Source organism: Camelus ferus, chromosome 2 (assembly GCF_009834535.1).
Source record: "Camelus ferus isolate YT-003-E chromosome 2, BCGSAC_Cfer_1.0, whole genome shotgun sequence".
Taxonomy (NCBI): domain Eukaryota; kingdom Metazoa; phylum Chordata; class Mammalia; order Artiodactyla; family Camelidae; genus Camelus; species Camelus ferus.
This window is the reverse complement of record NC_045697.1, coordinates 89,471,042-89,495,958: the sequence shown is the minus strand read 5'-3', so window position 1 is coordinate 89,495,958 and position 24,917 is coordinate 89,471,042. Positions and strand designations below refer to the sequence as shown.

At 32.8% G+C, this 24,917-nt stretch overlaps 1 long non-coding RNA gene across 1 annotated transcript; it reads left to right on the top strand.

Annotated features, from left to right (window-relative positions):
* The first annotated feature begins 908 nt into the window (after positions 1 to 908).
* LOC116658285 lies at positions 909 to 14,511 on the top strand. The gene is made up of 3 exons (XR_004313599.1): positions 909 to 919; positions 1,707 to 1,709; positions 13,530 to 14,511. It is a non-coding gene; the product is annotated as an uncharacterized LOC116658285 (long non-coding RNA).
* Positions 14,512 to 24,917: the final 10,406 nt, after the last annotated feature.

Sequence of the window (24,917 nt, the reverse complement as noted above, 5' to 3'; positions counted from 1 at the left end):
AAGGTAAGAGAAAAAAATGTTGCAAGCTAAACATACATTAATACTGTCTGTTATGTTTACTTCTGTAGTTACCTTTATCAGTATTTTTTCTTTTTTTCATTTGGATGTTATTTTCTAGTGCTGTTTCATTTCAAAAATGAAAATAAAAACTCCTTGTGGTATTTATTGTAGGTAACATTTGATAAACAAAGCTGAGAGAATTCAACTCTATCTGGGAATTTCTTAATTTATACTTCATTTTGAAGGATAACAGAGAACCCTATATTCAGCAAAGTTGACAGTCTCCTTTTCTTCAGCACTTTGAATGTCATCACACAATGGTTTCTGATTTTGTTTATCTCGGGGAGGTTCTCTTGTAAGCAATGGGTTGTTTTTCTCTGTAGCTTTCAAGATTGTCTTTCAACATTTTGGTTATATTTCTATGCATATATCTTTTTGAATTTATCTTTCTTGTGTGCTGAGATCTATAGGTGTTTAGATTAATGTTTTTCATCATTTTAGAAGAAGTTTTTAGCCATTACTTTTTCCAAGATTATGTCTGCCCCCCCCCCTTGCCACTACTGTTGGGGTCTCATTTTATACATACTGGTACATTTTATTATATCCCGTAAGTCTGAAATTGTGCTCATTTTTCATTTTTCTTTCTGCTCCTCAGGTTGGATAATCTCAGTTGATCTATGTTCACTTTTTTCCTTTGATTCTTTTTCTGCCTGCTCAAATCTACTATTGACCAACTGCAGTGGATTTGACTTATCATACTGTACAATTTCAAAATTTATATTATAGCCTTTATTATAATTTCTATCTCTTTATTAATAACCTGTTGATGAGACATTGTTCTCATACTTCTCTGTAGTTCTTTAGACAGGGTTTCCTTTGGTTCTTTCAAAATAGGTAAAATAGCTGATTTAAAGTCTGTGTAGTTTCTGGGTTTCCTCAAGGACAGTATCTATGAACTATTTGTTTCCAGTGTCTTTGCCATACTGTTTCTTTGAATGTTTTATAATTTTTTGGTAAAAAATGAATTTTTTGAATAATGTATTTTGGCATCTCTGCAAATGAGATGTTACACCTCTCAAGTTTATAGTTGTTCCTGTTTGGTGTCGTTGTTGCTGTTCATTTGGGGACTTCCCTGAACTAATTCTGTGAAGTATATATTCTTTGCCATGTGTGACTAGTGATGTCCCTGGCTAGTTTGCTTAGGATCAGTTAATGACTCACTAGAGATTTCCTTAGATGTCCAGAACCAGTCAGTCTTCCAGTTTTTGCCAAAGGGTTCTGTGTACACAGTGGCACAGATCTTCAGCACTCAGCCCAGTGGTGTCCAACTGTGCCTTAGCCTTCACTTCCTGTTTTCACACAGCTCCACAGTTTCCCTGGCCATGTGCCGAGCCCCAGGCATTTGTGTGACTCTAGATTTCCAGGAACCTGCTGAAGTCTTTTTAAAGGCCCCTGCTGAAGATCTTTTTGACTAATATCCCTAGGAAGAAGGCCACTCTTATTAAACAATCTCTGGATCAGATCAAACAAAGACATGCTCTGTGAGTAGGGTTTTCCAAAGTTTCTAGAAAGGTCAAATGATGGCAGTACTCTGGGAATGGGGTTTTGTAACAATTTCAATCCTATTTTAACTTCTTCAGTGGTTGCAAGACTGCTGATTTTCACCAAGATTGCAGAACTTTGAAATCCTTTCTTGAAGTTTGGAGAAGGTGATGAGAAATGGGCAAGTTAAAATGCCCCAAAGCTCATCCTTGCCAAGATTAATCTTTTTTTTTTTTTTGTACGAATCATTCCCAGATTGTTGTAAATCTTTTCATTAGTTGAGTCATAACTTTCATATTTTTTGATAATACAGATTTTCTGTATTTCAAACAAAGTAGTTTATTTTTCTTTTCTATGTTTCAGATTTTGTTACTAAATTGTCTCTTTCCTTTCTGTGTCTGTGTGTGTAGTTCTGATATTTTGGAAGTTCTGTAATTTTGTTCCAGTGATTACTTCTAGATGTACAACTTTATATAAATTTATTTTCTACTCCATTTCTTTCATCAACATTTACTAATTCCTTACTATGGGTGTAATTATATATTTTTGTACAGTCTTTGTTTTTCCTTTTTTCCTCCCAGCAGAATTTAGGCAAAGGTAATGTATTTCAAGTTTTATCTTTGTAATGTGATATACTATAGTAAGCCATCTTATACTATTTTGTATTCTATTATTTCTCCAGGCTTCATTTTTTTTCACATATAAATTTTTAATTTGTATCAGTTTTACATTGATATTTTATTTTTACATTGTCCTCTGTGTCTCTTCTCCCAAACTTATAGTTTATTACTAATTATATTCCAGCTCACTACCAGTGCTTTACTATAATTTCCCAGTTATTATTCTGTTGGCTGAGGTATATCCTCCATTTTTTTTCAAACAAAGTTCAGGGAAACAACATCCCCTGAAATCTTGCATGTTCAAATTTCTCTTTAGTTTTGATACTTGAAAGGCATTTTGTCTGAATTAATATGTTTGTTTCACACTTTCTTTGAACGTTTTTAAAATGTTTATTTACCTCACTGATTTCAGTTATTGGATTTTAGTGTAGAGAAATTTGAGGCCATCATTATTTTATTTCTTATTTATAAGTTATTTTTAGCCTACCTTTGTAGAGAGGATATTTAGTTTAGTTTTGAAATCCAGTACTTTACCAAATTTTTCTCAATGATGACAATATGAATCAATTTTTGTGGTATACAGTACACCTTAAAGACTCATTCTCTTATTTGGAGATTGTTTTTCATATTCAAATAATTAAATATTTGTTCTGTTAACATAATTTTGGTTTTCTTTTTGAAGAATAAAAATACACATATAATGGAACATCTTGCCTGCCTCTGCTATCTATTTTTTTCTCACTAATTCAAAAACTGCTTTTTAAAAATCTAGTTCAGTTGCACCTAATTTTCTTAATTGTACTTTCTCGATCCTTTTTTTCCCTGCAGTGTCTCTTTAGTCTTGTGTGTATTCTATTTTTATGTTTATCTGTGACTTAAAAAAAAATCCTTCTGGCTAGGTTGTGTTTCATCACCTTCTCACATCTCATTAGGGGTTCTCCTGAGTATTTATGTTTTTATCTTAGGGTTTTTTCTTCCTATAGGCTTGTATGCAGTTATTTTAATGCATTTATTTTTTTCAATGTTCACCTGTTTAATGGCAATATTGTTCTAACTAGTCTTCTTTGGTAATATATTTTTCTCCTCGTTTCTTTTTTCTTATTACATATATTTTTATGCATTCTGTTGATTTGATTTTGATTTTCAGTTACAGCATATTTTGGTGCCTTGCAACCTGCTATTTTAAGAACTTTCTGTTGTGAGGACTTGTCAGGGTAGTATTACAAGATAATTGTTTTCCTTAACTTCAAATCCTTCTTCTTGGCTGCCACAAAAGTAATTCCTGCAAATATTGCTCTGTGAATGATTTTTTTTTTCTTTTTGGTAGCTCTGACTCTTCTGTTTCCTTAGAACTAAATCAAGGGGTTTTCTGACATCGCCCATTGCCTCAGATTTCAACACTTTTGCCCCTCAGTTGTGACCCACAGCTTTAGATATGTGTTTGAATTTTGACACTGTATCCCATTCATCTCTGCTTTCCTCCATTTACGTTTCTTACTAGATGGTATATGCATGAACTTGCCTTCACCAGTCCTTATCAAAGTTTAGCCATGTTTTCTAATTTTCAAAAAAATGGAGTTTGAATTTTTGTCTTCCTCTTCTTCCATTTAGATTATTTTTATGAAAAGAGATACAGAATGCCTCAGTTTGCCCAGCCATATTTATATTGGGAATCTCAGATTGGCATTTACTTATTAACTAATGCTTGTATGGAAATGAAGGAAGCTAACATTCCAACATTTATATTTTTATTTTTCCATCTAAACAAAAGTCAGGAACTTTTTTAGGAATAAAAACACAGAGCTAATAAGATTTCCAACATTTAAGAACCAGCAAATTATAGCTTATTGTAATTTTATAAGACATAAGACTTTAGATTCTTTCCTGACCAGTTATAAATTAGTTTCAAAACATGAGCTGAAGTTATTAAACTGGAATTCTTCAGCATAAGTTCACAATTTACAGTGAGTTTGCAATTTTAATGTGATTAAAATGCTAGTGGATGAGTTTCATATTAAAATTCTGTCTAGAAATGTAAAATTGTTTTAAATGAGACCTGACCAACCAATTTAACTACTCTATGGTCACCTCATCTATTCTGAGTCACCACATCCAGCAATTCACAATAAAATTTATCAAATAAAAACAAACTTCAATAAAAGCTAAGAGATTACATACTTGTTCATTTATTCATTCATTACTCATTCATCATGCATTTATTTATTCAACACACCATTTTATATAATCCATTATATGTTGCTGATTGAGATACCCACGTCCCAGCCCTTGAAGAGCTTATAATCTATTGGGAAGACAATACTGTAAAAATTTAAATATTTTTTCTTTAATCGCTTTTATTAAATAAACGTTTAAGAAAGAAAAAAAGATCAACTTAAAGAAGTGTATAAAATTAATTTTGCGGGGGTGAACCCTCCTACACTGTTTGTGGCAATGTAATCTGATGCAGCAACTACGGAAAACAGTAATGGAGATGGCTTTAAAAGAAAAACTAAACTAAAAACAGAGTTACCTTATGATCCAGCAATTCTACTCCTGGACATATATCCAGAGAAAACTTTAATTTAAAAAGACACATGCAACCCAATGTTCATAACAACACTGTTTACAATAGCAAAGATACGGAAGCAACCTAAATGTTCATCAACAGATAACTTGATAAAGAAGTTGTGGTGTGTGTGTATATATATGAAATAACGCCATGTGCAGCAACATGGATGGACCTAGAGATTATCATACTAAGTGAAGTAAGCCAGAAAGAGAAAGACAAATACCATATGATATCACTTCTATGTGCAATGTAAAAAATGACACAAATGAACTTATTTACAAAACAGACTCACAGACATAAACTTGTGATAACTAAAGGGGAAAAGGGAGGGATAGATAAATTAGGAGTTTGTGATTAGCAGATACAAATTACTATACACAAAATAGATAAACAAAAAGGCCCTACTGTATAGCACAGGGAACTATATTCAATAGCTTGTAATAACCTATAATGAAAATAAATATAAAAAAGAATATATATACACATATATATGAAAAACTGAAGCCGTACTCCAGAAACTAATACATTATAAATCAAGTATACCTCAAAAAAACCCTACTTATTTCTTTTCAACTTTATTCTTATCCTTTATGAAAGAAAGGATGAAATTAATAAATTTTTGTTTGAAGTTCTTTTATTTTTTAGGACAGAAAACAGTAAAATAAAAGCCGTGGAAAATAATAGTATTCAAAAATAACTTAATCAAAACAAGCTAGGAATTTTATCTACAGAATTTGAAAACAAAGTTTGATAAGGGATAGTTTTCTATTATTTGTTTGTTTTGGTCAACTTTTCAATATTTCCTATTCTAAATATTTATAACTTCAAAAACAACTTATTTTTCTAAACACTATCTGTAGAAACTATTATATGTCAAAGATTAAGGTTTATATGTAAACTAAACAAGTGCCAATTTAATATTAAGTTTAATACTGTATTTTTTTAGTTTTAGTTTATTCCATAAAATCCATCTTTTCTACCAATAAGTACTCATCAGAATAACACACACTGTTTTCAAATCAGGTTTATTTTGCTGTTATAAAATGGTATGTAGATTATCCTAATTATATTTGTGGCATGATTACCAGTATCACATAGTAATTACGATTTACTGAGTGTATGTTCTGTGCCAAGCATTATACTAAGCACTCACCACTCATTTCTCTTTTAAACTCCCTATGAAATAGGAAGTGCTATTTTATCCATTTATAGAAAAGAAACAGGATTATTAATGATGCTTACTTTACCCTAGATGACAATGTGGAAGAGGTAAAGAGATTATTTCAACCCAAATTATCTGACTCGAGAATTTGCCCACCTAACACTATGATACACCACTTATTGTATCAGTATCTTTAGCTGCCCATATGAATTAAATTGGCCACTATATAAAAGGAAACTGCAATGTATTTATTGCTATTTTGTGGACACAGGAGGAGTTATCACCAATTAGCCCTCAGTAATCTCACTCAGTTTCCTACGGCAGAATACGTTCGTGCCCTAAGTATCCTCTCATTTGGGGTGGCAGAGGGCAGTACTGATGGCTTCTTTATTAATGGCTTTTTTTTTTTTTTTTTTTAACTACAGCTTGGCTGTGTGGTCCTCAACTCTACTTTCCATGTTATGTTGAAAGTCTCAGAGTATGAGGCGTGAACAGTGTAGCTGTAGTATATCAACATGAGCTCAAGTTTGAGTAAGATACTGAATTTTTTAGTGCACAATTATTTCAAGTTAAAAATCAAAATAAGGTCATATTGTCTTTCAAGTTGCCTGTCTTCCAGTATCATTACCTGGAAAAAAGCTGGCTCTTCATTAGCATATTTTTTTCTCACCATGTAATGGTGAGTTAGAAGCCTAAATAATGTAGATTCTTACCTAAGTGGAAAAAAAAATTAACTAATATTAACTTTTTTTCCCAAACACAAGTCACAAATATTTATTTTTCATTTTAAAGCAAAATATATTTAATACACAAAGATAAAAGGATTAAGAATTAGGTTTATTTCCTATTTTCCAGGAAAAGTCAATCTTAACAATATTCTTTAGGACTTTCCCCATAATGTGGGATTATTTGTTTTCCTTTTTACTTATTCCAAACGACTCTGCACTCCAGTAGCACAAGAAGAAAGGGGAAAAAGAAATCACAACTGTAAGTGCAAATGATCAGCCAAATAACTACTGTACTGTACCTAGGTGTGAATAGTCTTTCTTTTAACAAATATTTACTCACCACCTACAAAATGTCAGAAACTATATTTCATAGGGTGGATATAATAGTAAACAAAAACTTAATAGAGCTCTGCTTTCATGGAGATGGAATTCTGTCTGAACCAAAACATTAAAACTAATGTTTAAAACAAATGCTGATGTATCTGTGGAAAAGTAGTTATAACAGGCAGGATTTCATCTTGGGGAAAAAAAAAAAAAAGTCAGAAGTAAAGACTCAACTGAAACCTGAAGAAGGAATAGGAAGTACATGGTGAAATGGAAAGTGGCCTCTTCCAAGAAGCAACAGCAGGTGAAAGCACCTTCTGTATGGGTGTTGTGGGGTACGCAGGACTGGAGGAGGTCTGGCCGGCACTGGAGACCATGACCCAAGGACAGAGTGAATGACAGCAATGTTACTGAATGCAGAGAACACGGTGGTGTTGTTGTAAAATTAGTTGGAGTGTTCTAGAAAGGTTAACCCCTCCAGGATCTTGTAGGCTACAGTGCTGGACTTTATTCTTAGAGAAATAAGAAGCCATTTAAAGGTCTTCAAGAAAGGAATGTATAGGAAGGTGGGGATGTGGTATAATAAAATAAATAATAAATAAATACAAACTAATTTGTATTTTAAAATCATCTCCCTCTGTGAAGAAGGAATTTGAGCATATGGGAATGAGATGGGGAGATACCCTGTAGTAGTCCAGGTGAGAGATGAGGTGTTTTAATCTAGGTTCCCTCCCTGAGAGCTGGAGAGAAGTAGACAGATCCAAGAGAGATTTCGCAGGTTGTGATGCTGTGTTAGGGGTGAAGGGAAGTGAAGGAGAGGGAAGACTAAAGAATCAAACCTCAACTACTGTTGTTAGAGGGTGGTGGTTAAGTGTGCAACAGGATTATCAACCAGAATAGTAATTCTCTTGTTCTCAATTGTGTAGCATCTGCAGAGAGCATGCTACCTCAGCTTTCCAAGTGTGACTTTCTTTTTTAGGGGAGGATTAATAGGCCTCTGGTTCTTCAAAAGCTGACATCACAATAGCAGATGGTTTGCCCAAGAAGGGAATGATATGCATTTGAAGGAAAAGGGAAGAACTAGATTATACTACTTGATACCCAAAAGATAGAGGACTGTGAGGTTTCAAGAGGGGTTGACACCTGTGTTCTACTCCCAGGAAGGATCCTAAGAATATTATTGTCCCCAAAGGAGGAGGTGCTTCAAAATGGAAACTTGACTATATTTTTTAAAAAATTAAGAGCTATGAGGGAGATCCTGGCAGAGAGGAAATGGATGACAAGGGGCAGTAAAATGTATCTTCAGATAAACTATGTCATTTGGAAAGTAAGCAATTCTGAGGTCACTGTAATGGGCTGAAGTCCTGATGACTTGCTCCAAGATCCCTAGGGTTCTCCTGTCTCTGAAAGACAGGGAAAGGGGCTCTCTATTCCACAATGACTCAGAACTGATTTCCACCCCACCCTGGCAAGTATAGGCTCAGCCAGACTGGATTTGATGTAGGAAAGCTTATTCCTGCAACTCAAATGCAACAAGTATTTACTGGTCACCATAGAGTAACATTTAATGAGTCTGTTTCTATTTAGTAATGGGTCTTTTAATAATTGGCTTTCTATGTAATCTATTCTCCTTCTAACAAGTTGGGTATAAAACCCACCCCTACTTCCATTATAATATGAACAGAAGTCTGACACAAGTGACATACTCCAAACACAGCTTCAACTAGAACTTCGCTGATAAACAAAAATAAACTGAGATAAACTGCTATTCTTTTGAATTTAAAACTAACCACCTGCAAGTTTCTTACGGTTTATTAACTATTTTAATCACACTTTATTTTAGATATAAATCAGGATAAGTGCTAGTCAATATAATAACAGATCACTTAATATCACCCCTCCCTACATATAATCTTGAATATAAATATAAATCTGAAAAAGTGGCATTTTAAATCCAGAGGGAATTTCCTTCAAGAAGAAAAACTACAAGTTCTAAAATTATTTTTTGTTCCTAAGAATAATAATCCTTGATTTTTCTTAAAATTTTCTCCTTGGATAATGGTTTTAAAACTCTCTTCTCTTTTTAAAAAGTGTAATTTACTGTATCTTATATTTACTTGTAGTGTTATTTTTCAGTTGGAGGTCAGGTTAGAAAGTTGCATATATTTTAAGTGGTTTGTCCATAACTGCCTTTCTGGCATGCCTCCTTATTTCAGTGCATAATTTTACATAATATAAAATGTTCAGGAATGTTGTATCATATTGTAGCAGAACTGGCTGTATGCATAAACTCAAATTACAGAAGCATTATTTCATATTATACAATCAAATTAAGTAAATTTCACAATATAGTAACACAGGTAAAAATGGTAGAATTATGTTAGAAACTTGGTATATAAAGATGAGCAAAGAGAAGTGGGATCGAGTGCAGACTAAAAAGACACAAGCTCACCTTCTCCCATGAAAACACCAAAACTACAACCACATGTAAAACAAATCTCTCTGAGAACAACCTGGAGACTAGCAGAATGCCTCTTTTACAAATAAGAATGGGAAAAAAAAAAACACAGAGACACACACACACACTCACATTGAGATGATGAGATGATTGAGATGAGTAGAAAGGAAGAGAAGAGAAGCAATCTAGTCAAGACATACACTTCAGTGGGCAATCCAAAAGAGGAAGGAGATATCACAAACATTGAGGACCTCCTTAAAGTGCAAGAGTTCAAGCCCCACATTGGGCACCTCAGCCCTGGAGTCCAGCACTGGGAAGATAAGGCACCATAACTGGTTTTGAAAACCAGTGTGTCTCACAACAGGGAGAACTTGAGGGCTGTAGGAAAACTGAATCTGCTCTTAAAGGGTGTATCCACAAACTTATTTGTTTCCAGTCCCATTGCAGAGGCAGCACATTAAAAAGTGCTTGGTACTCTAGCTGGCCTGCCATCAGGGCCCTAGCATGTACCCAGTCTGCACTGGGCTCCAGTTGTAACACTCCACCACCTGCCAAAGGATCAGCCCTGGTGCACTCTGGGAAAAGTCTGGCCCCTTCTGGGCTCCAGCTCCAGTCCTGCCCTCCTTCAAGGTGCAACCACCTGAATCCCCTAGGAGAAGCTGCAACCTATGCAGAGCTGCAGCTCTAGCCTTTCTGGAAACTGCAGCCTTCCCCTCACCCCACCCTGAAGGCAACAGCCACCAGCACACCCTGGAAAAAACTTCAGCTCACACTTGCTTCAACTCCAGTCTTCCTGCCAAAGCCCCCAGGAACACACAGACTGCAGAGGTGCACTCCTACACAAGAACATGCCTTAGAGACTGGGAAAGGTAACTTTTTCACCTGTTTTCATGGAGACAGACACAGAAAGTCAAACAAAATGAAAAGACACAGGAACATGTTCCAAACAGAAGAACAAAGGGAAAAAAGATCCTAATGAAATGAGAAAGTAATTTACTTGATAAGAGTTCAAAAGGTCATAAAAAAGGCTCACCAAAATAGGGAAACAATAAGGGAACACAGTGAGAGCTTCAACAAAGAATTACAAAACAGAAAAAAGAACCAAACAGAGCTGGAAAATACAATAACTAAAATACAAAATACACTAGAGGGAAACAACAGCAGACTAAATGATACAGGAAAAATGTATAAGGAACCTGGAAGACAGAATAGTAGGAATCACCCAGTTGGACCAGAAAAAAGAAAAAAACAATTTTAAATGTAGATATTTAAGAGATCTGAGAAACTACATCAAATTAACTAACACTTTCACTACAGGGGTCCCAGAAGGAATAGAGAGAAAAAGAGGCAGAAAATATATTTGATGAAATTATGGCTAGAAACTTCCCTAATCTGAAAAAGGAAACAGCTATTCAGGTAAAGGAAGCACAGAGAATCCCAAATAAGATGAACCCCAAGAGATCCATACCAAGACACAACATATTTACAATGGTAAAAGTTAAAGGGAGAATTTTAAAGACAGCAAGATAAAAACAAAGTCATATACAAAGAAGCCCAATAGGGGTATCAGCTGATTTTTTCAGCAGAAACTTTGCAGTCCACAAAGGAGTAGCATAATATACTTACAGTGCTCAAAGAAAAAAAAATTACAACCAAGGATTCTCTACCCAGCATGGTTATCATTTAGAATTGAAGAACTGAAGGAGAAAGTGTTTCCCAAACAAAAACTAAGATGTACTGCCATTAAACCAGCCTTATAAGAAATGGGTAAAGAGGAAATACAATCCAGCAATTCTACTTCTGAATATTTAACTGAAAAAAAAATTTTTTTAAAAGCTAGTTGAAAAAGACATATGCATCCCAGTACTCATAGAACAATTATTTCCAATACTTAAGATATGGAAACAATCTAAGTGTCCATTGACAGATGAATAAATGAGATTATATATATTTATATTTCCCTTTTAATGGCTGAGTAATATTCCATTACGCAACACATATATAATGGATTATTACTTAACCATAAAAGTGAAAACTAATGAAAGAATGAAATCTTGCAGTTTGTGACAGCATGGATGGTCCTTAGAGGGTATTACACTTAATGAAATAAGTCAGAGAAAGACAAATACTATATGTTTCCACTTATATTTGTAATGTAAGAAACAAAACGAATTAATATAACAAAACAGACCCACAGATACAGAGAACAAAGTAGTGGTTGCCATGAGGGAAAAGGGTGCTAGGAGGGGCAAAACAGGCGAAGGGAATTAAGAGGTACAAATCACCAGTTATAAAATAAATGTCAGTGGAATGCAATGTACATTGCAGAGAATATAGTTAAAATTTTATAACAACTCTGTATGGTGTGTAATCTATAAAAAAATAAATCAATGTGTTGTATACCTTAAAGTATACTTCATTTAAAAAAAAAGATGAGCAAGGAGCACTGTGACATTAACTCTAATAAAATTTGTATTCTGTTATTTAGGAATATATCAATCATTCAAATGGATCAACAAACTTTCAGTGGTGAGAATGATTTTTCAATTGTGTGAGATGAAGGTATTAGTTGAAAAATTAGGGTACTATTGGTATCAAGACAGGAAATAAGGAGTCAAGACAGCAAATGGTTTCCTTAAACCATGCACCAATTACAAACATCTTAATTTTTTTTGGTCATGCCGTCTATTTGTATGGCTAGTCAAAACTTGGCTTTCCATTTATTCCTATTAGATGTGTGGATTTCCTAATAAACTACAATATATATGTACAGGATATTATAGCATGCAATATCTTAGGTTTTCTCTGTTACTTGTTTTAATTTTACCCTTGTTTCTTATTTGCATTCTACTTTTGAAATATTAAGTATTACATATCATTGAAAGCCACTTTAAATCATGTTAAATTCTTTAAAACAGGGCATAATGTTTTTAAAAATATAATCAGAAGCATATAAAAATGAGTAATTATCTTGTGCCAAACTTTTGTTAACTTTCTGCAGTTTCCCAGCACATTTCTATGTGTTGTTTTCTGTAGTGCCTTGGAAAAATTCAAGAACAGAGTGGCCAGAAAAAAATAGTTTCTAAGTACAGTGGAATTTGACACAACATTGTAAAATGACTATAACTCAATTTAAAAAAGTTAAAAAAAATAGTTTCTAAGGCAGTCTGCTGTATGAATGTCTTAGATTCTTTGCATATACCACAACCCAGATTTTTGTATGGTAAAGACAATTGCCATATGCTCCTGGCTGGTGTTCCATGGGTCACCCTTAATGAATATATCTTGTTGCCTAACATTTGGAATGGCTCGTGTGTAATACTGATGGGGCTTCTCAAGAAGCCAGATGTGAAATCTGTGTTAGTTCAGGTTGTGAAAATCCATCTATTTATTTTTCAACATGGTCACTGATTTGGAGAATTTTCATGTGTGTTTTTATTTAATGCCAGTTTGGTCTGAATATCTGTTTGCCAGTCCCTGAAAGAACATGGTGGCCTTTCTTTATATAATTTATCACATCAAATTATTACTGGACCAAATGCTTTAAGCAATCAGAATACATGGAAAACTTTTAGCTCTGTACTACATCTTATCTATAGATTTATTTAAAATCCTCATACTTCTACTAATAGGCCAAATTGATGTACGCTTAATTTTTTAATATATGCTTCAATATTTCAGTAATATTGAAAATTCACAAGTACAATACTTCTAGGGCACTTTGCTGTATAAGAATATGCCCAGGAAAAGCACAATCTCTGTGCTTCTCTATTTTTCCTTCCAAAAACAGAAGTCAGACTTTTTAATTAGGCATGGAGAAAATTTAGTTGCATGGCCTAAAACTGTTCTTGATTTTTATGTAGGTAAAAAAAAATATAAGCAAGAGTATTTCTACCTCACTTTTTTCCCTCAAATTAGCCAAACAGAAAAGAAGTACCATTTTTACAATTTATACTCAAACTACAAAGAGCTGCTGCTAAATGCATGAAAAGTAGACCCGATAAAGGGACAAATCAAAGAACACGTATATCTCTATAGATCTTTGGCAGCACAGAGAGCTTTCCAAAAGTATGTCTCATGACCCAAACAATCTCAAATAAATGTGTTACTTGAAATCGTAACCCAGCCATAAGTATCAACTGTGGCATCTTCCCCGAGTATCACGTCACCATACAACATAGTGGGGGAAGTACAGAGGAAGCAGAAAGGGAGTGGGCACAGGGGTGGAGTGAAGGAAGAGTAGATGGTAACTGATTTTTGAACTACTGATCAAAGATAGTCGAAGAGGAACAAATAGTAGCTAAATATTTCATAGACTCACACACACATGCACCTATATTCTTGCTGACCTATGGCTTACTGACTTTAATTGTGAGTTAAGCTAATGCCCTGCTAACTCAAAATTATGGGGGTTGTGGAGAATTAGCTCACTGGAATGACTACATAGAAGAGATGATTAAGTCTCTGTAACAGATGATTAAAACTACATTCATATTTTGAAACTACCTGTATTTCTAGGTAACTTCTGTGGCCAGTCTTATTTGTCAAAAACAAAACAAAACAAAACAAAACAAAACAAAACAAAACAAAACAAAACAAAACAAACAAAAAACAAAAACTGCCTGTGAAAAGCACCTGTTTTTTAAAAAAAATAGTAATCAGAAAGAGACCAACAGGAAGCTATTGTTGGCTATATGGTAAAACAGAAACTTTCAACCACTCCTAATTAAAACAACAAAAAAAGAAGCTCAGAAAAATACTATTTGAATATTTAAATGCATCAATGTGTTGGCCAAAACAGAAAGATATCAGATATAGACCCACAGTTATCAATAAGTACATGAAATAAAAAGAGAACCAATAACAGTTCAAAGTCAAAGATTGTCAATTTGGAAATTAAGTGATAAAAAATTATGACCAGAACTGAATGATGCTTTTAAGAGTCCTTCTCTCAATATTAGGTCAATGAAGGCTGAAAGTTAAAGGAGGGCTAAAGAATTTCTGAGCAACCATTAAGGTTTAAAAAACAAAGATAACACATCTGACCTACTTCACATACTGTAACATTGTACCCCCAAATGACAGAGTTCATAGTCTTCAAGTACATGTAAAACATTTATCAACTTGGATTATATGCTTTGACATAAGTTAACTCAACAAATTTCAAAATACTGAAATCAGTCAAGTATTTTGTCTGACTACAGTAGAATTGAACTAAAAGCTAAAAAAATAAAGACAGATATAACTACAGTTATAACTGTGTGGATATTTATAAACTTCTGAATAAATGATAGGGAAAAGAATAAAAAAGACAGTAAAAAATATTTCAGTGATCGATAACGTAAAATATATCAAAATTTTGTGGTATAATGCTAAAGCTGTGCTTACAGAAAAATATAGTCTCACCTGTATATAAGCTGATATTATATAGTCAACAAAAAACCATATTAAACCAAGTTACACGAAAAATAATTAAGTGTATATATCAAAAGTATTAATAAAGAAAAATACAGAAAATGAGGAACATCTAAAGTTGATTGTTTTCAAAAATAAAACTGAAAGACATCTGGCAAGATTGATGGACCAAGATAGAAAAAATACAGTATTACTACAGATCTTATGAAGAAATTATTATGGATATTACTAATTTTAAGCCAGGAAATATAAGGAGAAATATAAAATCTGAATATTGCTCTAGCCATTTAAAAAGAATCACTGAGTCTTTTTTCTCTGAGAAGCACATGCTGAAACAAAGTTATGGTTTTTTTTCCAAGTTTATTGGGCAGTAATAACTGGAAAAACATAAAAAAAAGGAATCATAACTGATTTTATATGTCTTTACTGGTGAATTCTACCAGATATTTCAGGAAAAACAAGTGAGAAGAATCTTACACACCCACTTCCAGAAAATAGAGGAGGAGATAATATTTTTAAACTCATTTTATGAGGCCAGCAAAACCATGACACCAAAATGATATAAAAAATCACAAAAAAGGAAAGTTCAGACCAATATTCTTCATAAACATATGCATAAAATTCCTTAACAAAATATTAAGAGAGAATCTAGCAATGGAAGAAGAGTTAATACAGCATGACCAAAGGGGTTTTATTTTAGGTATGGTAGGTTAGTTTACCATTCAGAAACCAACCTGTTGAATTTCCATATTAATTAACCAAAAGAGAAAAGTGATATAATCATTTTAATAGAGGCAGAGAAAACATTTTATAAAATGCCTGTTCAATTCCAATTTATGTCCAAAATTCTCACAAAGTAGGAATATAATAAAGGTTTCTCAGTATTATAAAGGACATTTACAAAACTGTCCCTAGGTATTCTATAGAAACAAAGTATCTCAATCACCATAATCACTAGTTCACATCATACCCCCACAATAATTTGATTTGCATCACAGAACTAAACATAATAGCTAAAACTATCAATTTTCTAGAAGAAGAATATCTGATTGACCTGGCAGCAGATAAAGTTTTCTAAGATAGGAAACATCAAGCAATTACCATAAAAATAATAAAGTAGGTATCATGCTAAAAAGACATACATATATTAAAAAAAACTTCTGATCATTAAAAAATGCTTTAAAACTCAATAAATAGGCAAGACACCAGGGAAATATTCATAAAATATGTATCTGACAAAGGACCACTATCTAGGATATATAAAGAACTCTGATAATTTAACAGTAAAAATACATACTACTCAAAAATAAAATAAGCAAAGATTTAAACGAATCCTTTATAAAGGATGTTGCTTCACATAGGAAAGTAAGTACATGGAAATGTGGTTAATTTCATTAGCCATCAGATAAATGAAACTTAAAATCATAGTAAAATGCTACTACATATTCACCCGAATAACTACAACTGACTGACAATACCATATACTGTCAAGATCAGGGAGCAATTAAAAGTATAAAATATGTTTCATGGAGTGTAAAATCACACACTTATTCTAGAAAAAGGATCCATAACCATCTATCCTACCTATTAGGCAGGTGTGTGTTTATGGTTCTGCACCCATAAACACACACCTACCTAATAAACCTGTAGTTCTAAATCCTACTTATTTACCAAAGAGAAATAAAAAAGTCCATAAAACAGCATGTACAACAATATTCATAAAAGCTTTATTCATAAAAACTAAACACAGAACCACATCAGGTGTTCTCCACCATCAGGGTGACTGAAGTTCGGCATAATCGTGTAACAGACTATTACGCTTCAATAAAAAGTTTTGAAGTACTCGAACAACAGCATGAGCTAAGTGAAAGAAGTCACAGGAAAGACTACATACTGTTCATCTTATTTATATAAACTTGTATGAGACACAAAACTAATCTATGGTAAAGAAAATTACAAGAGTAGATGTCCCTGGAGGAGTGAAAGTTAGGGTATTAATTGACTGGAAAGGGGTATGAGGAAACTTTCTGGCTCTTTGATATTGATTTATATCTTGATGGGAATTTGTGGTACACAGATGTATGCACTTGTCAACACTTATTTAATGGGAAACTTAACACTTGTGCATTTCTGTGCACAAATAAATTTTATTTCAAAACAATCTGTAAAACATTTAATTCTATATTAATAATCTGTATGCTGACATGTTTAGGTTTGAAATTTACAGATCTGCAAATTATTTTGAAATGTAACAAAAATATCATGAATTGATGGATGAATAGAGGAATTCAGAGTTGGATAAATTGGTTACAAGCAAATATATTAAAATATCATTGTCTAGTTTACATGTTAGGATATAGGGTTTTATGTAAAATTCTTTAAATTTTTTGTATACTTAGAAAGTTTCATAATAAAATACTAAAAACTGTTACCCTGAAACTAAGAACAAACAGGATATATACCATTATCAATTTTATTCAACATTTACTGGAGATCCAAATCAGAACAATAAAGGCCAGAAAACAGTATAATGGATATGATTGTAAGTCTGAAATATATCCTCTACTATTCAGAGACAAAATGATTGTATTCTTGGAAGATACTAATAGGATCTAAAGATGAAGTATCAGAACTGATAAGTACATTTAATAAGTTGCTATATGTCAAGTTAAACTATAAAATTCAATCATATATCCATAAGTCACCATAGAAAATGGAGTAAAAGTATGAATCCTATGTATATATTTATACACATAAACATCAAATACCTAAGGAAGATATATCTACTTCAAGTTAGTCTGTAGATTCAAAGTAGTCCCAGTTCAAATCACAGCGTGTTTACTGTAATATTGATGAGAGTACTGTAAAATTTATGTGGAAATCGAAAACGCTATACTAGGGCAACTATGTAGAAGAACAAAGCCAGAAGACTTAAACTACCAGATTTTGAGACTTATTTCAAAGCTGAAGTAATCAGATCTTTTACGATATTGCCCAAGTTTTGACCACTTGCCCAAGAATCAAGGACAGAAATTAACTTTCAGAAAGAGACCAAAAGTCATGTGATTTATGAAAAATTTGTCATTTTAAGGGATTAGATAAAATATGCTCTTTTCAATAAAAGATACAGGCTCATATGAGGAAAAAAATCTTGAGATGATTAACACCATGCACAAAATATTTAACTATTCTCATTTACAGATACAGTCCATTTGATATTAAACAATAAAGTTTATGGAACAAAGCAAAATATTGCCATGGCTTTGGGGATTGCATACCTCTCTTAGAGAAAAACACTCAACACTATAAGCAGTAAAGCAAGTAATGAAAAATGCTGATAATTCTGTCTACACTGACATGAACAACTCCTTACTCAGAAGAGAACACTAAGAAAAATTATCTAGGATGAAAAATCTAGATATCTAATGTACAGCATGATGACTATAGTTAATACTTGACTGAATACAATAATTTGATGAGAGAGCAGATTGCAGGAGCTCTTACCACACACAAAATGGTAACTGTCAGAAGACATGTTAATTAGTTTGTAGTATCATTTTATTGTGTATATCAAATCATCATGTTGCATACCTTAAATATATACATATTTTATTAAAAAATAAAAGTGAAATTAATATGCTGACTAAAAGACATCATTGGTGGTAGGTATAATCAGCAAAATTCTCTTAACTGAAATTACATAATTAACTCCTATGATTTGAGAGTAAAAGAGGAGGGGGAAGGAGAAAAATGAAAAATCACAGCCATGGAAACAAAGAAAATTAATATATACTAATTTTTCACTAGTAAATTTGAATGCCTGGTAGAAATGGATTGTTTTTTAGAAAAAAAAAAACACTGAAGAAAATATATTATAAAACAATCCTGAAAGAAAATATATTATAAAAAGATAAAAATTTAGATTCTTATCTCAGAAAATTTTGAAAGACAAATTATCATGTCATAAATTGAAAAAATGTATGGCAGGAACCGTGGCTGGGTTTTTTTTGTACCTCCTTCAGTACTTAAGAAGTACATACTACTTTGTACATGGTTATTTATTCAGTAATATTTCTTGAGCACTTATTAAAAGCAAGACACCCTTGAAAAACTAGGAATGAAGTGATTAACATATGTTACATTATCTCTTCTCTTGTGATGTTTATGGAAGTGGCATAAAAGGGTAGTAATTTAATCATCATCTAAATATCAACAAGTGCTGAGGAGGGAAGTATCAGAGTACTGGCTGTCAGCAGACTTAGTGTGACAGAATGGAAAAGACCCAATATTGAGTTTATGTCTAAAGGATGTGTAAAATTAACTAGATGAGAAAGGAGAGAGAGATTTCCAAGAAGATGGAAAAATGCATGCAGTTTCCTTAAGAAGAGGAAGCAAAATCAAAGGGCCTTCATGGCTGGAGGATAGAGTGTGAGGGGGAGAAATCTATGAGGTGAGGCAGAACAGGGAGTCATGCGAGGAAGCATTTTGTTGGCCAAGAGAAGAGGACGAGACTTCATCCTAGGGGCTAAGGAAACTTATTAACGATGGTTATACAAAGAAATGACACACATGAGCAGTTTGGTATTCCGAAAAGATGACACACTGGCTGCAGGGAGAATGCCATAGGAGAAAAGCATGGAAAAAAGGACGCTAATGAACCAAGTCATTACAATAGCTACTGTGAAAAATGATAATGGCTTTAGCTTAAGTACACATACCTGGATAGATAAATTATTGTAGAGTAAAGATGCTGCGTGGTGATGGATTCACTGAGCCAAGAGAATGTGGTCGAGTATGTTAAGAATATAGCCTAGGCTTCTGGTTTCTCATTTACACACTGAATAGGTGATGGAGACCCCCTAGATGATACAGAACTCTGGAAAGGACCCAGGTTTAGGGAGAGGGAGTAGAGTGGCAGATGGTAACCATAACTTGCCTTTGAAATACACAATTTAGAGATTTTGAATAAGCAACAGGGCAATTTTCATTATAAATCTGGCATATCTGCAACACTGCAATTATTTCAATCAATATAAGGAGTAGTTTGAAACTTGTTGAATTTGTGGGGGTATTATTAATTACTTAATTCTACATCAAATTAATACTTGCATATAAGCAAAATTAAATAGTTCAGACAAGACTGAAATGAAAAATATCTTGTCTGGCCCCCACTGTCCTCATCGCTGGTCACACTATCTGTAGGGATCACTTTAAGCACTCAGTTTTTTTAAATTTTGGAGTTGGGTGGTAATAAATCTAGCACTCATCCAAATTTCTCTGAAGTTATCAGTTAGCATTATTTTAAAGTATTGTTTTCTGAATTACTTTGGTTTCATCTGAACCAATATTTTGTTAACTGTTGCCTAATACTGTCTTGAAGCTTTTCTCAAAAGTTTGGTGGTCATTTTTTGGCCTGTATATTTAAAGTAATGCAACATAAAAGCTTATTTTTAACTATTTCTATAGGTTAAGTTTCTCAGTTGGTAGTCTTTATTTTAGAGTAAATGAAAAGGAAGTTGAAACTTGTTTATGTAGCTCAAAAATAGCAAAAAGCAGATGTTTTGGTCTAGTGCATCAAATTTACATAAGAACCCAAGTTATCCCCAGAAAATCTGATTCTTTTGCAGAGGGTGCATAGTTGTAGGGAGTTGATACTTGGTAAGAATTAAAGGCTGATGGTTGAGTTTGGGGTGGGTGGTAAGCAGTATCAACTGTTCCACTGACAAACCTTAAATTAATCCCCATGCTTTCAGATCCATTAATTCAATCACCCATTTAACATTTCTGAGTCAAAGTCCATTCAGGGAAAAAAATATCATTTAGAGCTTCTTCTGGACAGATTGTTTGTTTACTTATACAAAGTCACGCTCTCTTCTCCCTCTTCCTAATTTTGTTTTCCAAGGAACTTTCAATTATCACGCCTCCATTTTCTATATTCCTCTATTTATTTTCTGTTAATGAAAAAAATTCCCCCTTAGCAGTTGACTCATAGTCGGTTAATTTTCCTTGTTGTGTGCTTAACTTACATATTATTTTTATTTATTTCTATCACTTTTATATAAAAGAAGAGATAATGTGTACAGTTTTGAATAAAACATTTGTGGTATATTTATTGACAGCTTATTTTTAAATTTTTCATTATTTTGATAAGGAGTTTTATTGTCATTGAAAACAAAGTTGTAATTTTTGTATGCAAAATTTCTCATAGTGCAGAGCACAACATAGTTTATATGGGAATAATCTAGGAATCTTATATTATGTATCTATATAATTTCCATTCCTAGTCCTTTGCCTGACAAGCTAGTAGGCACTCAAAAAATATTTATTGGAGAAATGAAAATAGATGGAAGTTTTATTTTGAAAATTTGTTTTTAAAATCCTCTGTGTCACAGTGTACTCTCTTAATTAAATCTTATGCAGTCTGAGAAGTCTGGAGCTGTTTAACAGAGGTAATTCCAGTAATGTACTTTTTTTTTCCTTTTTCTTTTTCTTTTTCTTTTTTTTTTTTTTTTTTTGATGGGGGGAGGTAATTAGGTTTTGTTTATTCTTAGAGGAGGTACAGGACCTCGTGCATGCTAATCATGCACTCTACCACTTGAGCTATACCTTCCCCCTCACCAGTAATGTACTTAAATAAGGTGGAAGCCTTAAGGTCAAAATGTGCATTTTCATTTTTCAAAAATTTTCCATCAACCCTAAGTATAGAGAAACTCACATAGCAAAGTTCTACAAAAGGTCTTTGCAATAAAGAAAGGCTGTAGGAATATGCAAAAGAGATTCTTCCACTAAATGGAATCAGGAGAAACTTAAAATTAAACTTTCCATTTAACAAGAACAATGTAACTGAAGACATGGTTTTAAAAATCTATTAAGTCACTTTGGAAAAAGGCAGTAAACACAGCTTCTGGAGACTAGAGAATTCCATTTGGCAATCTATACAATTAATGATAGTATTTCCATCAAGTTACCTTGTACCCTGTTCTACATCCTTTCTTACAAAATATGATTTACACAAAATTGTTCTGCTTACTCCTAAACGTATGGTTGAAAAAATTTGCTGTAAAAAATAAATTCTCTTACCTACAGCGATTTATGTTGAAAGAAGTCATTTATGTCAGCATCACTTAAAATGCAATCTTAAAAATTGTTCATTGAAGTGAGGTTCATTACAGTAATGTTACTATATTAGGAACTTCAAAAAAATCAGAAAGAAAATGATGGGTAAATGGTTTGTCAAACACTGCACTATTCTTAATTATAAAAATGGCAAGATGTACTATTAATGTATTACTATTCCTTTTTTGTTTCCTTTTTTAATGGTGAGAAGAATTGATGATTCATATAGGAAGTTAGCATTTCCTGTGTGACATTTTTAATCAGGTCACCTGGATTATGGTATGGGCATTTTTTTTTTTCCTGTAAAGCAGAATCTGATTGTCCTAGCAATCCATTTTCACCAGAGGTTGTATAAATAATCTGTCAACTCACAACTAGATGACTTTCAGTAACACTAATGATATTTAAACTTGTCTTCATTTGATCATAAAATATTGTTAGGTGGCAAATATTTTAAATGCTTGTTGCCTTGCCTGTAGCCTGAGTGAAACATCCCAGTATATTATTTATATATATTGCTTACTGTAAAACTTACTTTCATGTGGTAAAAAGCTTTACTTAATAGTAATTGTTTGCAAATGAAAATGCATTTTTCGAAAGTTCCATTTTTGGCACTCAAGTGTCATTTCTATGTGATCTAAAAAAGAGTCTACTATGTTGACTTGGCAAAACATGAAGATATTAATGGTTGGACTTCATAAGAGCTTTGAAATTTTATGAAGGCCAACATATGGTGACATATTTTCATTTACAATGTGAGCGGCGTATGGATATTAACTATAAAAGTAGTTATTTTATTTAAATCTAGATCACCTTTTTCCCTGCAATAAGACCACAGGCAAGAAAATAAACCATGAATGTAAGCATTAGATCTTACATACAAGTAAGAACTAAATGTGATATTCAACTATGGTTGATTATGTTAAAGTACGTAAATGGATTAAAAAAAAAACCTGCCAGGGAATGAAATAATTATCCTGCATTTTAATGAAATCATTTTTCCTATTTTCAATTAAAGTTCACATATATTCCATAACATTACTATTGATGTCTAATTTAAGAGCAAATACATATAGTCATTGTCTATGGTTCTGATGTCCTTTGAAATCATGTAAATACTTTATTTATGCAATAGTACTTTTGTAAATTAATGTTCTAATGGGAAACAACTTCTGTCTTATAGGGTTATTGGATATCATGGAATATTAAATGTCTGTATATATTAGAAGGTTCTTTTCTATTTAATGATATGTTATCTATGTTCTTACATAATTTTTATTAGTAGTCATACAAACTATATTCTTCATTATTGTACACAATTTCTTTTCATATTTTTATTCAGTCCAAATATAAGTACTAAGTTCAAAGAACTAGCTCATTAATAATGAACCACTGATACTTGATTTCTCATGCTACATGATTCACTTTTACATTTATTAATTTAATTAAAATTTAATTTAACTTAATTTAATTAAAAAACAGAAGAGTGAAAAGGATTGGTTTTCTCATAAATGTCACTGCACTAAAACAGGCAAAAATATTGATAATAGTACCCATTATTATCTTATCCTGCAGTATTACTTTCTGATGAGGACTCAGTGATTTTTCTAGTGTAAATTTAGCCTTCATAGAATTTGGGGTATTTGACTGCATCCAAGAAAAGCAACTAAATGCCAAGATCTTTTATACATTGAGCCAAAGATAAGAAATACACACATATGTGGTATCAAGTCAACACCTTATTAGATCTTTGCCTTCATTACCAATGCTGTATCAATCATATGGAGAGTTGAGTTGAAATTCCCAGATGCTATATATTTATTTAAACACACAAGTGTGGTCAATAAAAGAATCTGTGAGGTGAGGTAATCTAGGAAGATTTCTTGGAAGAAGTAGATTGGCCATGAAAAAGAAAACAAATGGATAATATTTATGGATATTAATACATCAGTTATTCTTCAGAACTACATAAATTGATACTATTTAAAGACGAAGAAAATGAGACATAGTGAAGTTTCATAATTTGACCAAAATAACAGTTTTTGTCTAAGTCGTAAGTTTTTGTCTTAGTGAATTTGGACTGCTATAACAAACTACTAGACTAAACACTAGAAACTTTTTTCTCACAGTTCTGGATACTGGGAAGTCCAAAATCAAAGATCAACAGATTCAGTGTCTGGTTAAGGCCTGCTTCCTGGTTCATAGACAGTTGTCTTCTTGCTCTGTCCTCATATGTGGAACGTAGTGAGGGAGGTCGTGATTGACCAAAAATGCTACATAACCCAACCAGTAGATATTCATTTGACATCTATGTAACAAAGTAGTGTCCATAGTTACCTAAGATATGAAGATGATGATGACTGATGATGAAGATAGCAAATACTTACTGAGTGACTGCTATGTGATAAATCCAGATTATTAAGTAAAGCATCTTGTTTAATCCTCACAACAACTCTATGAAGTAAGAAGAATGATACTGAAACAGAAATCAACTGAGTTGCCCATGACCACAGGCTAGTAAATGGTGTAAATTTCGTTTTAACTCAGGCACAGTTCTCTACTAGATTCTAGATGGAGACACAAGAAATAAATACATAAATTAAATAAAAATATATAAGTCATTTAAATTCTTTGAGAGAGAGAGAGCCTACTACTGATTGTGTCAGAAACATAAGGCAATCCATGAACATATGTCCCCCTACCCTCTGGGGGCAATCTGTGATAAATGGAACTCCAGAGACAGGAGAAGGGCATGGCAGGTTCTTACCTTGGAAAAGCATGACTGAAATTAAACAGATGCCTTCTGACTTCTGTTCACATTTCACTGCCCAGAAATTATTCTGTGCAAACAACTGCCTTCAAGGGAGGTGGCAAATGAAGTCTTTATTCTGGGAGACCATTTGACAAGTTTAAAATCATATTTTCCTTGAAATATAAGAATTGCATATGGCATGAAATCAGCAATCCCCACCACACCATCTGA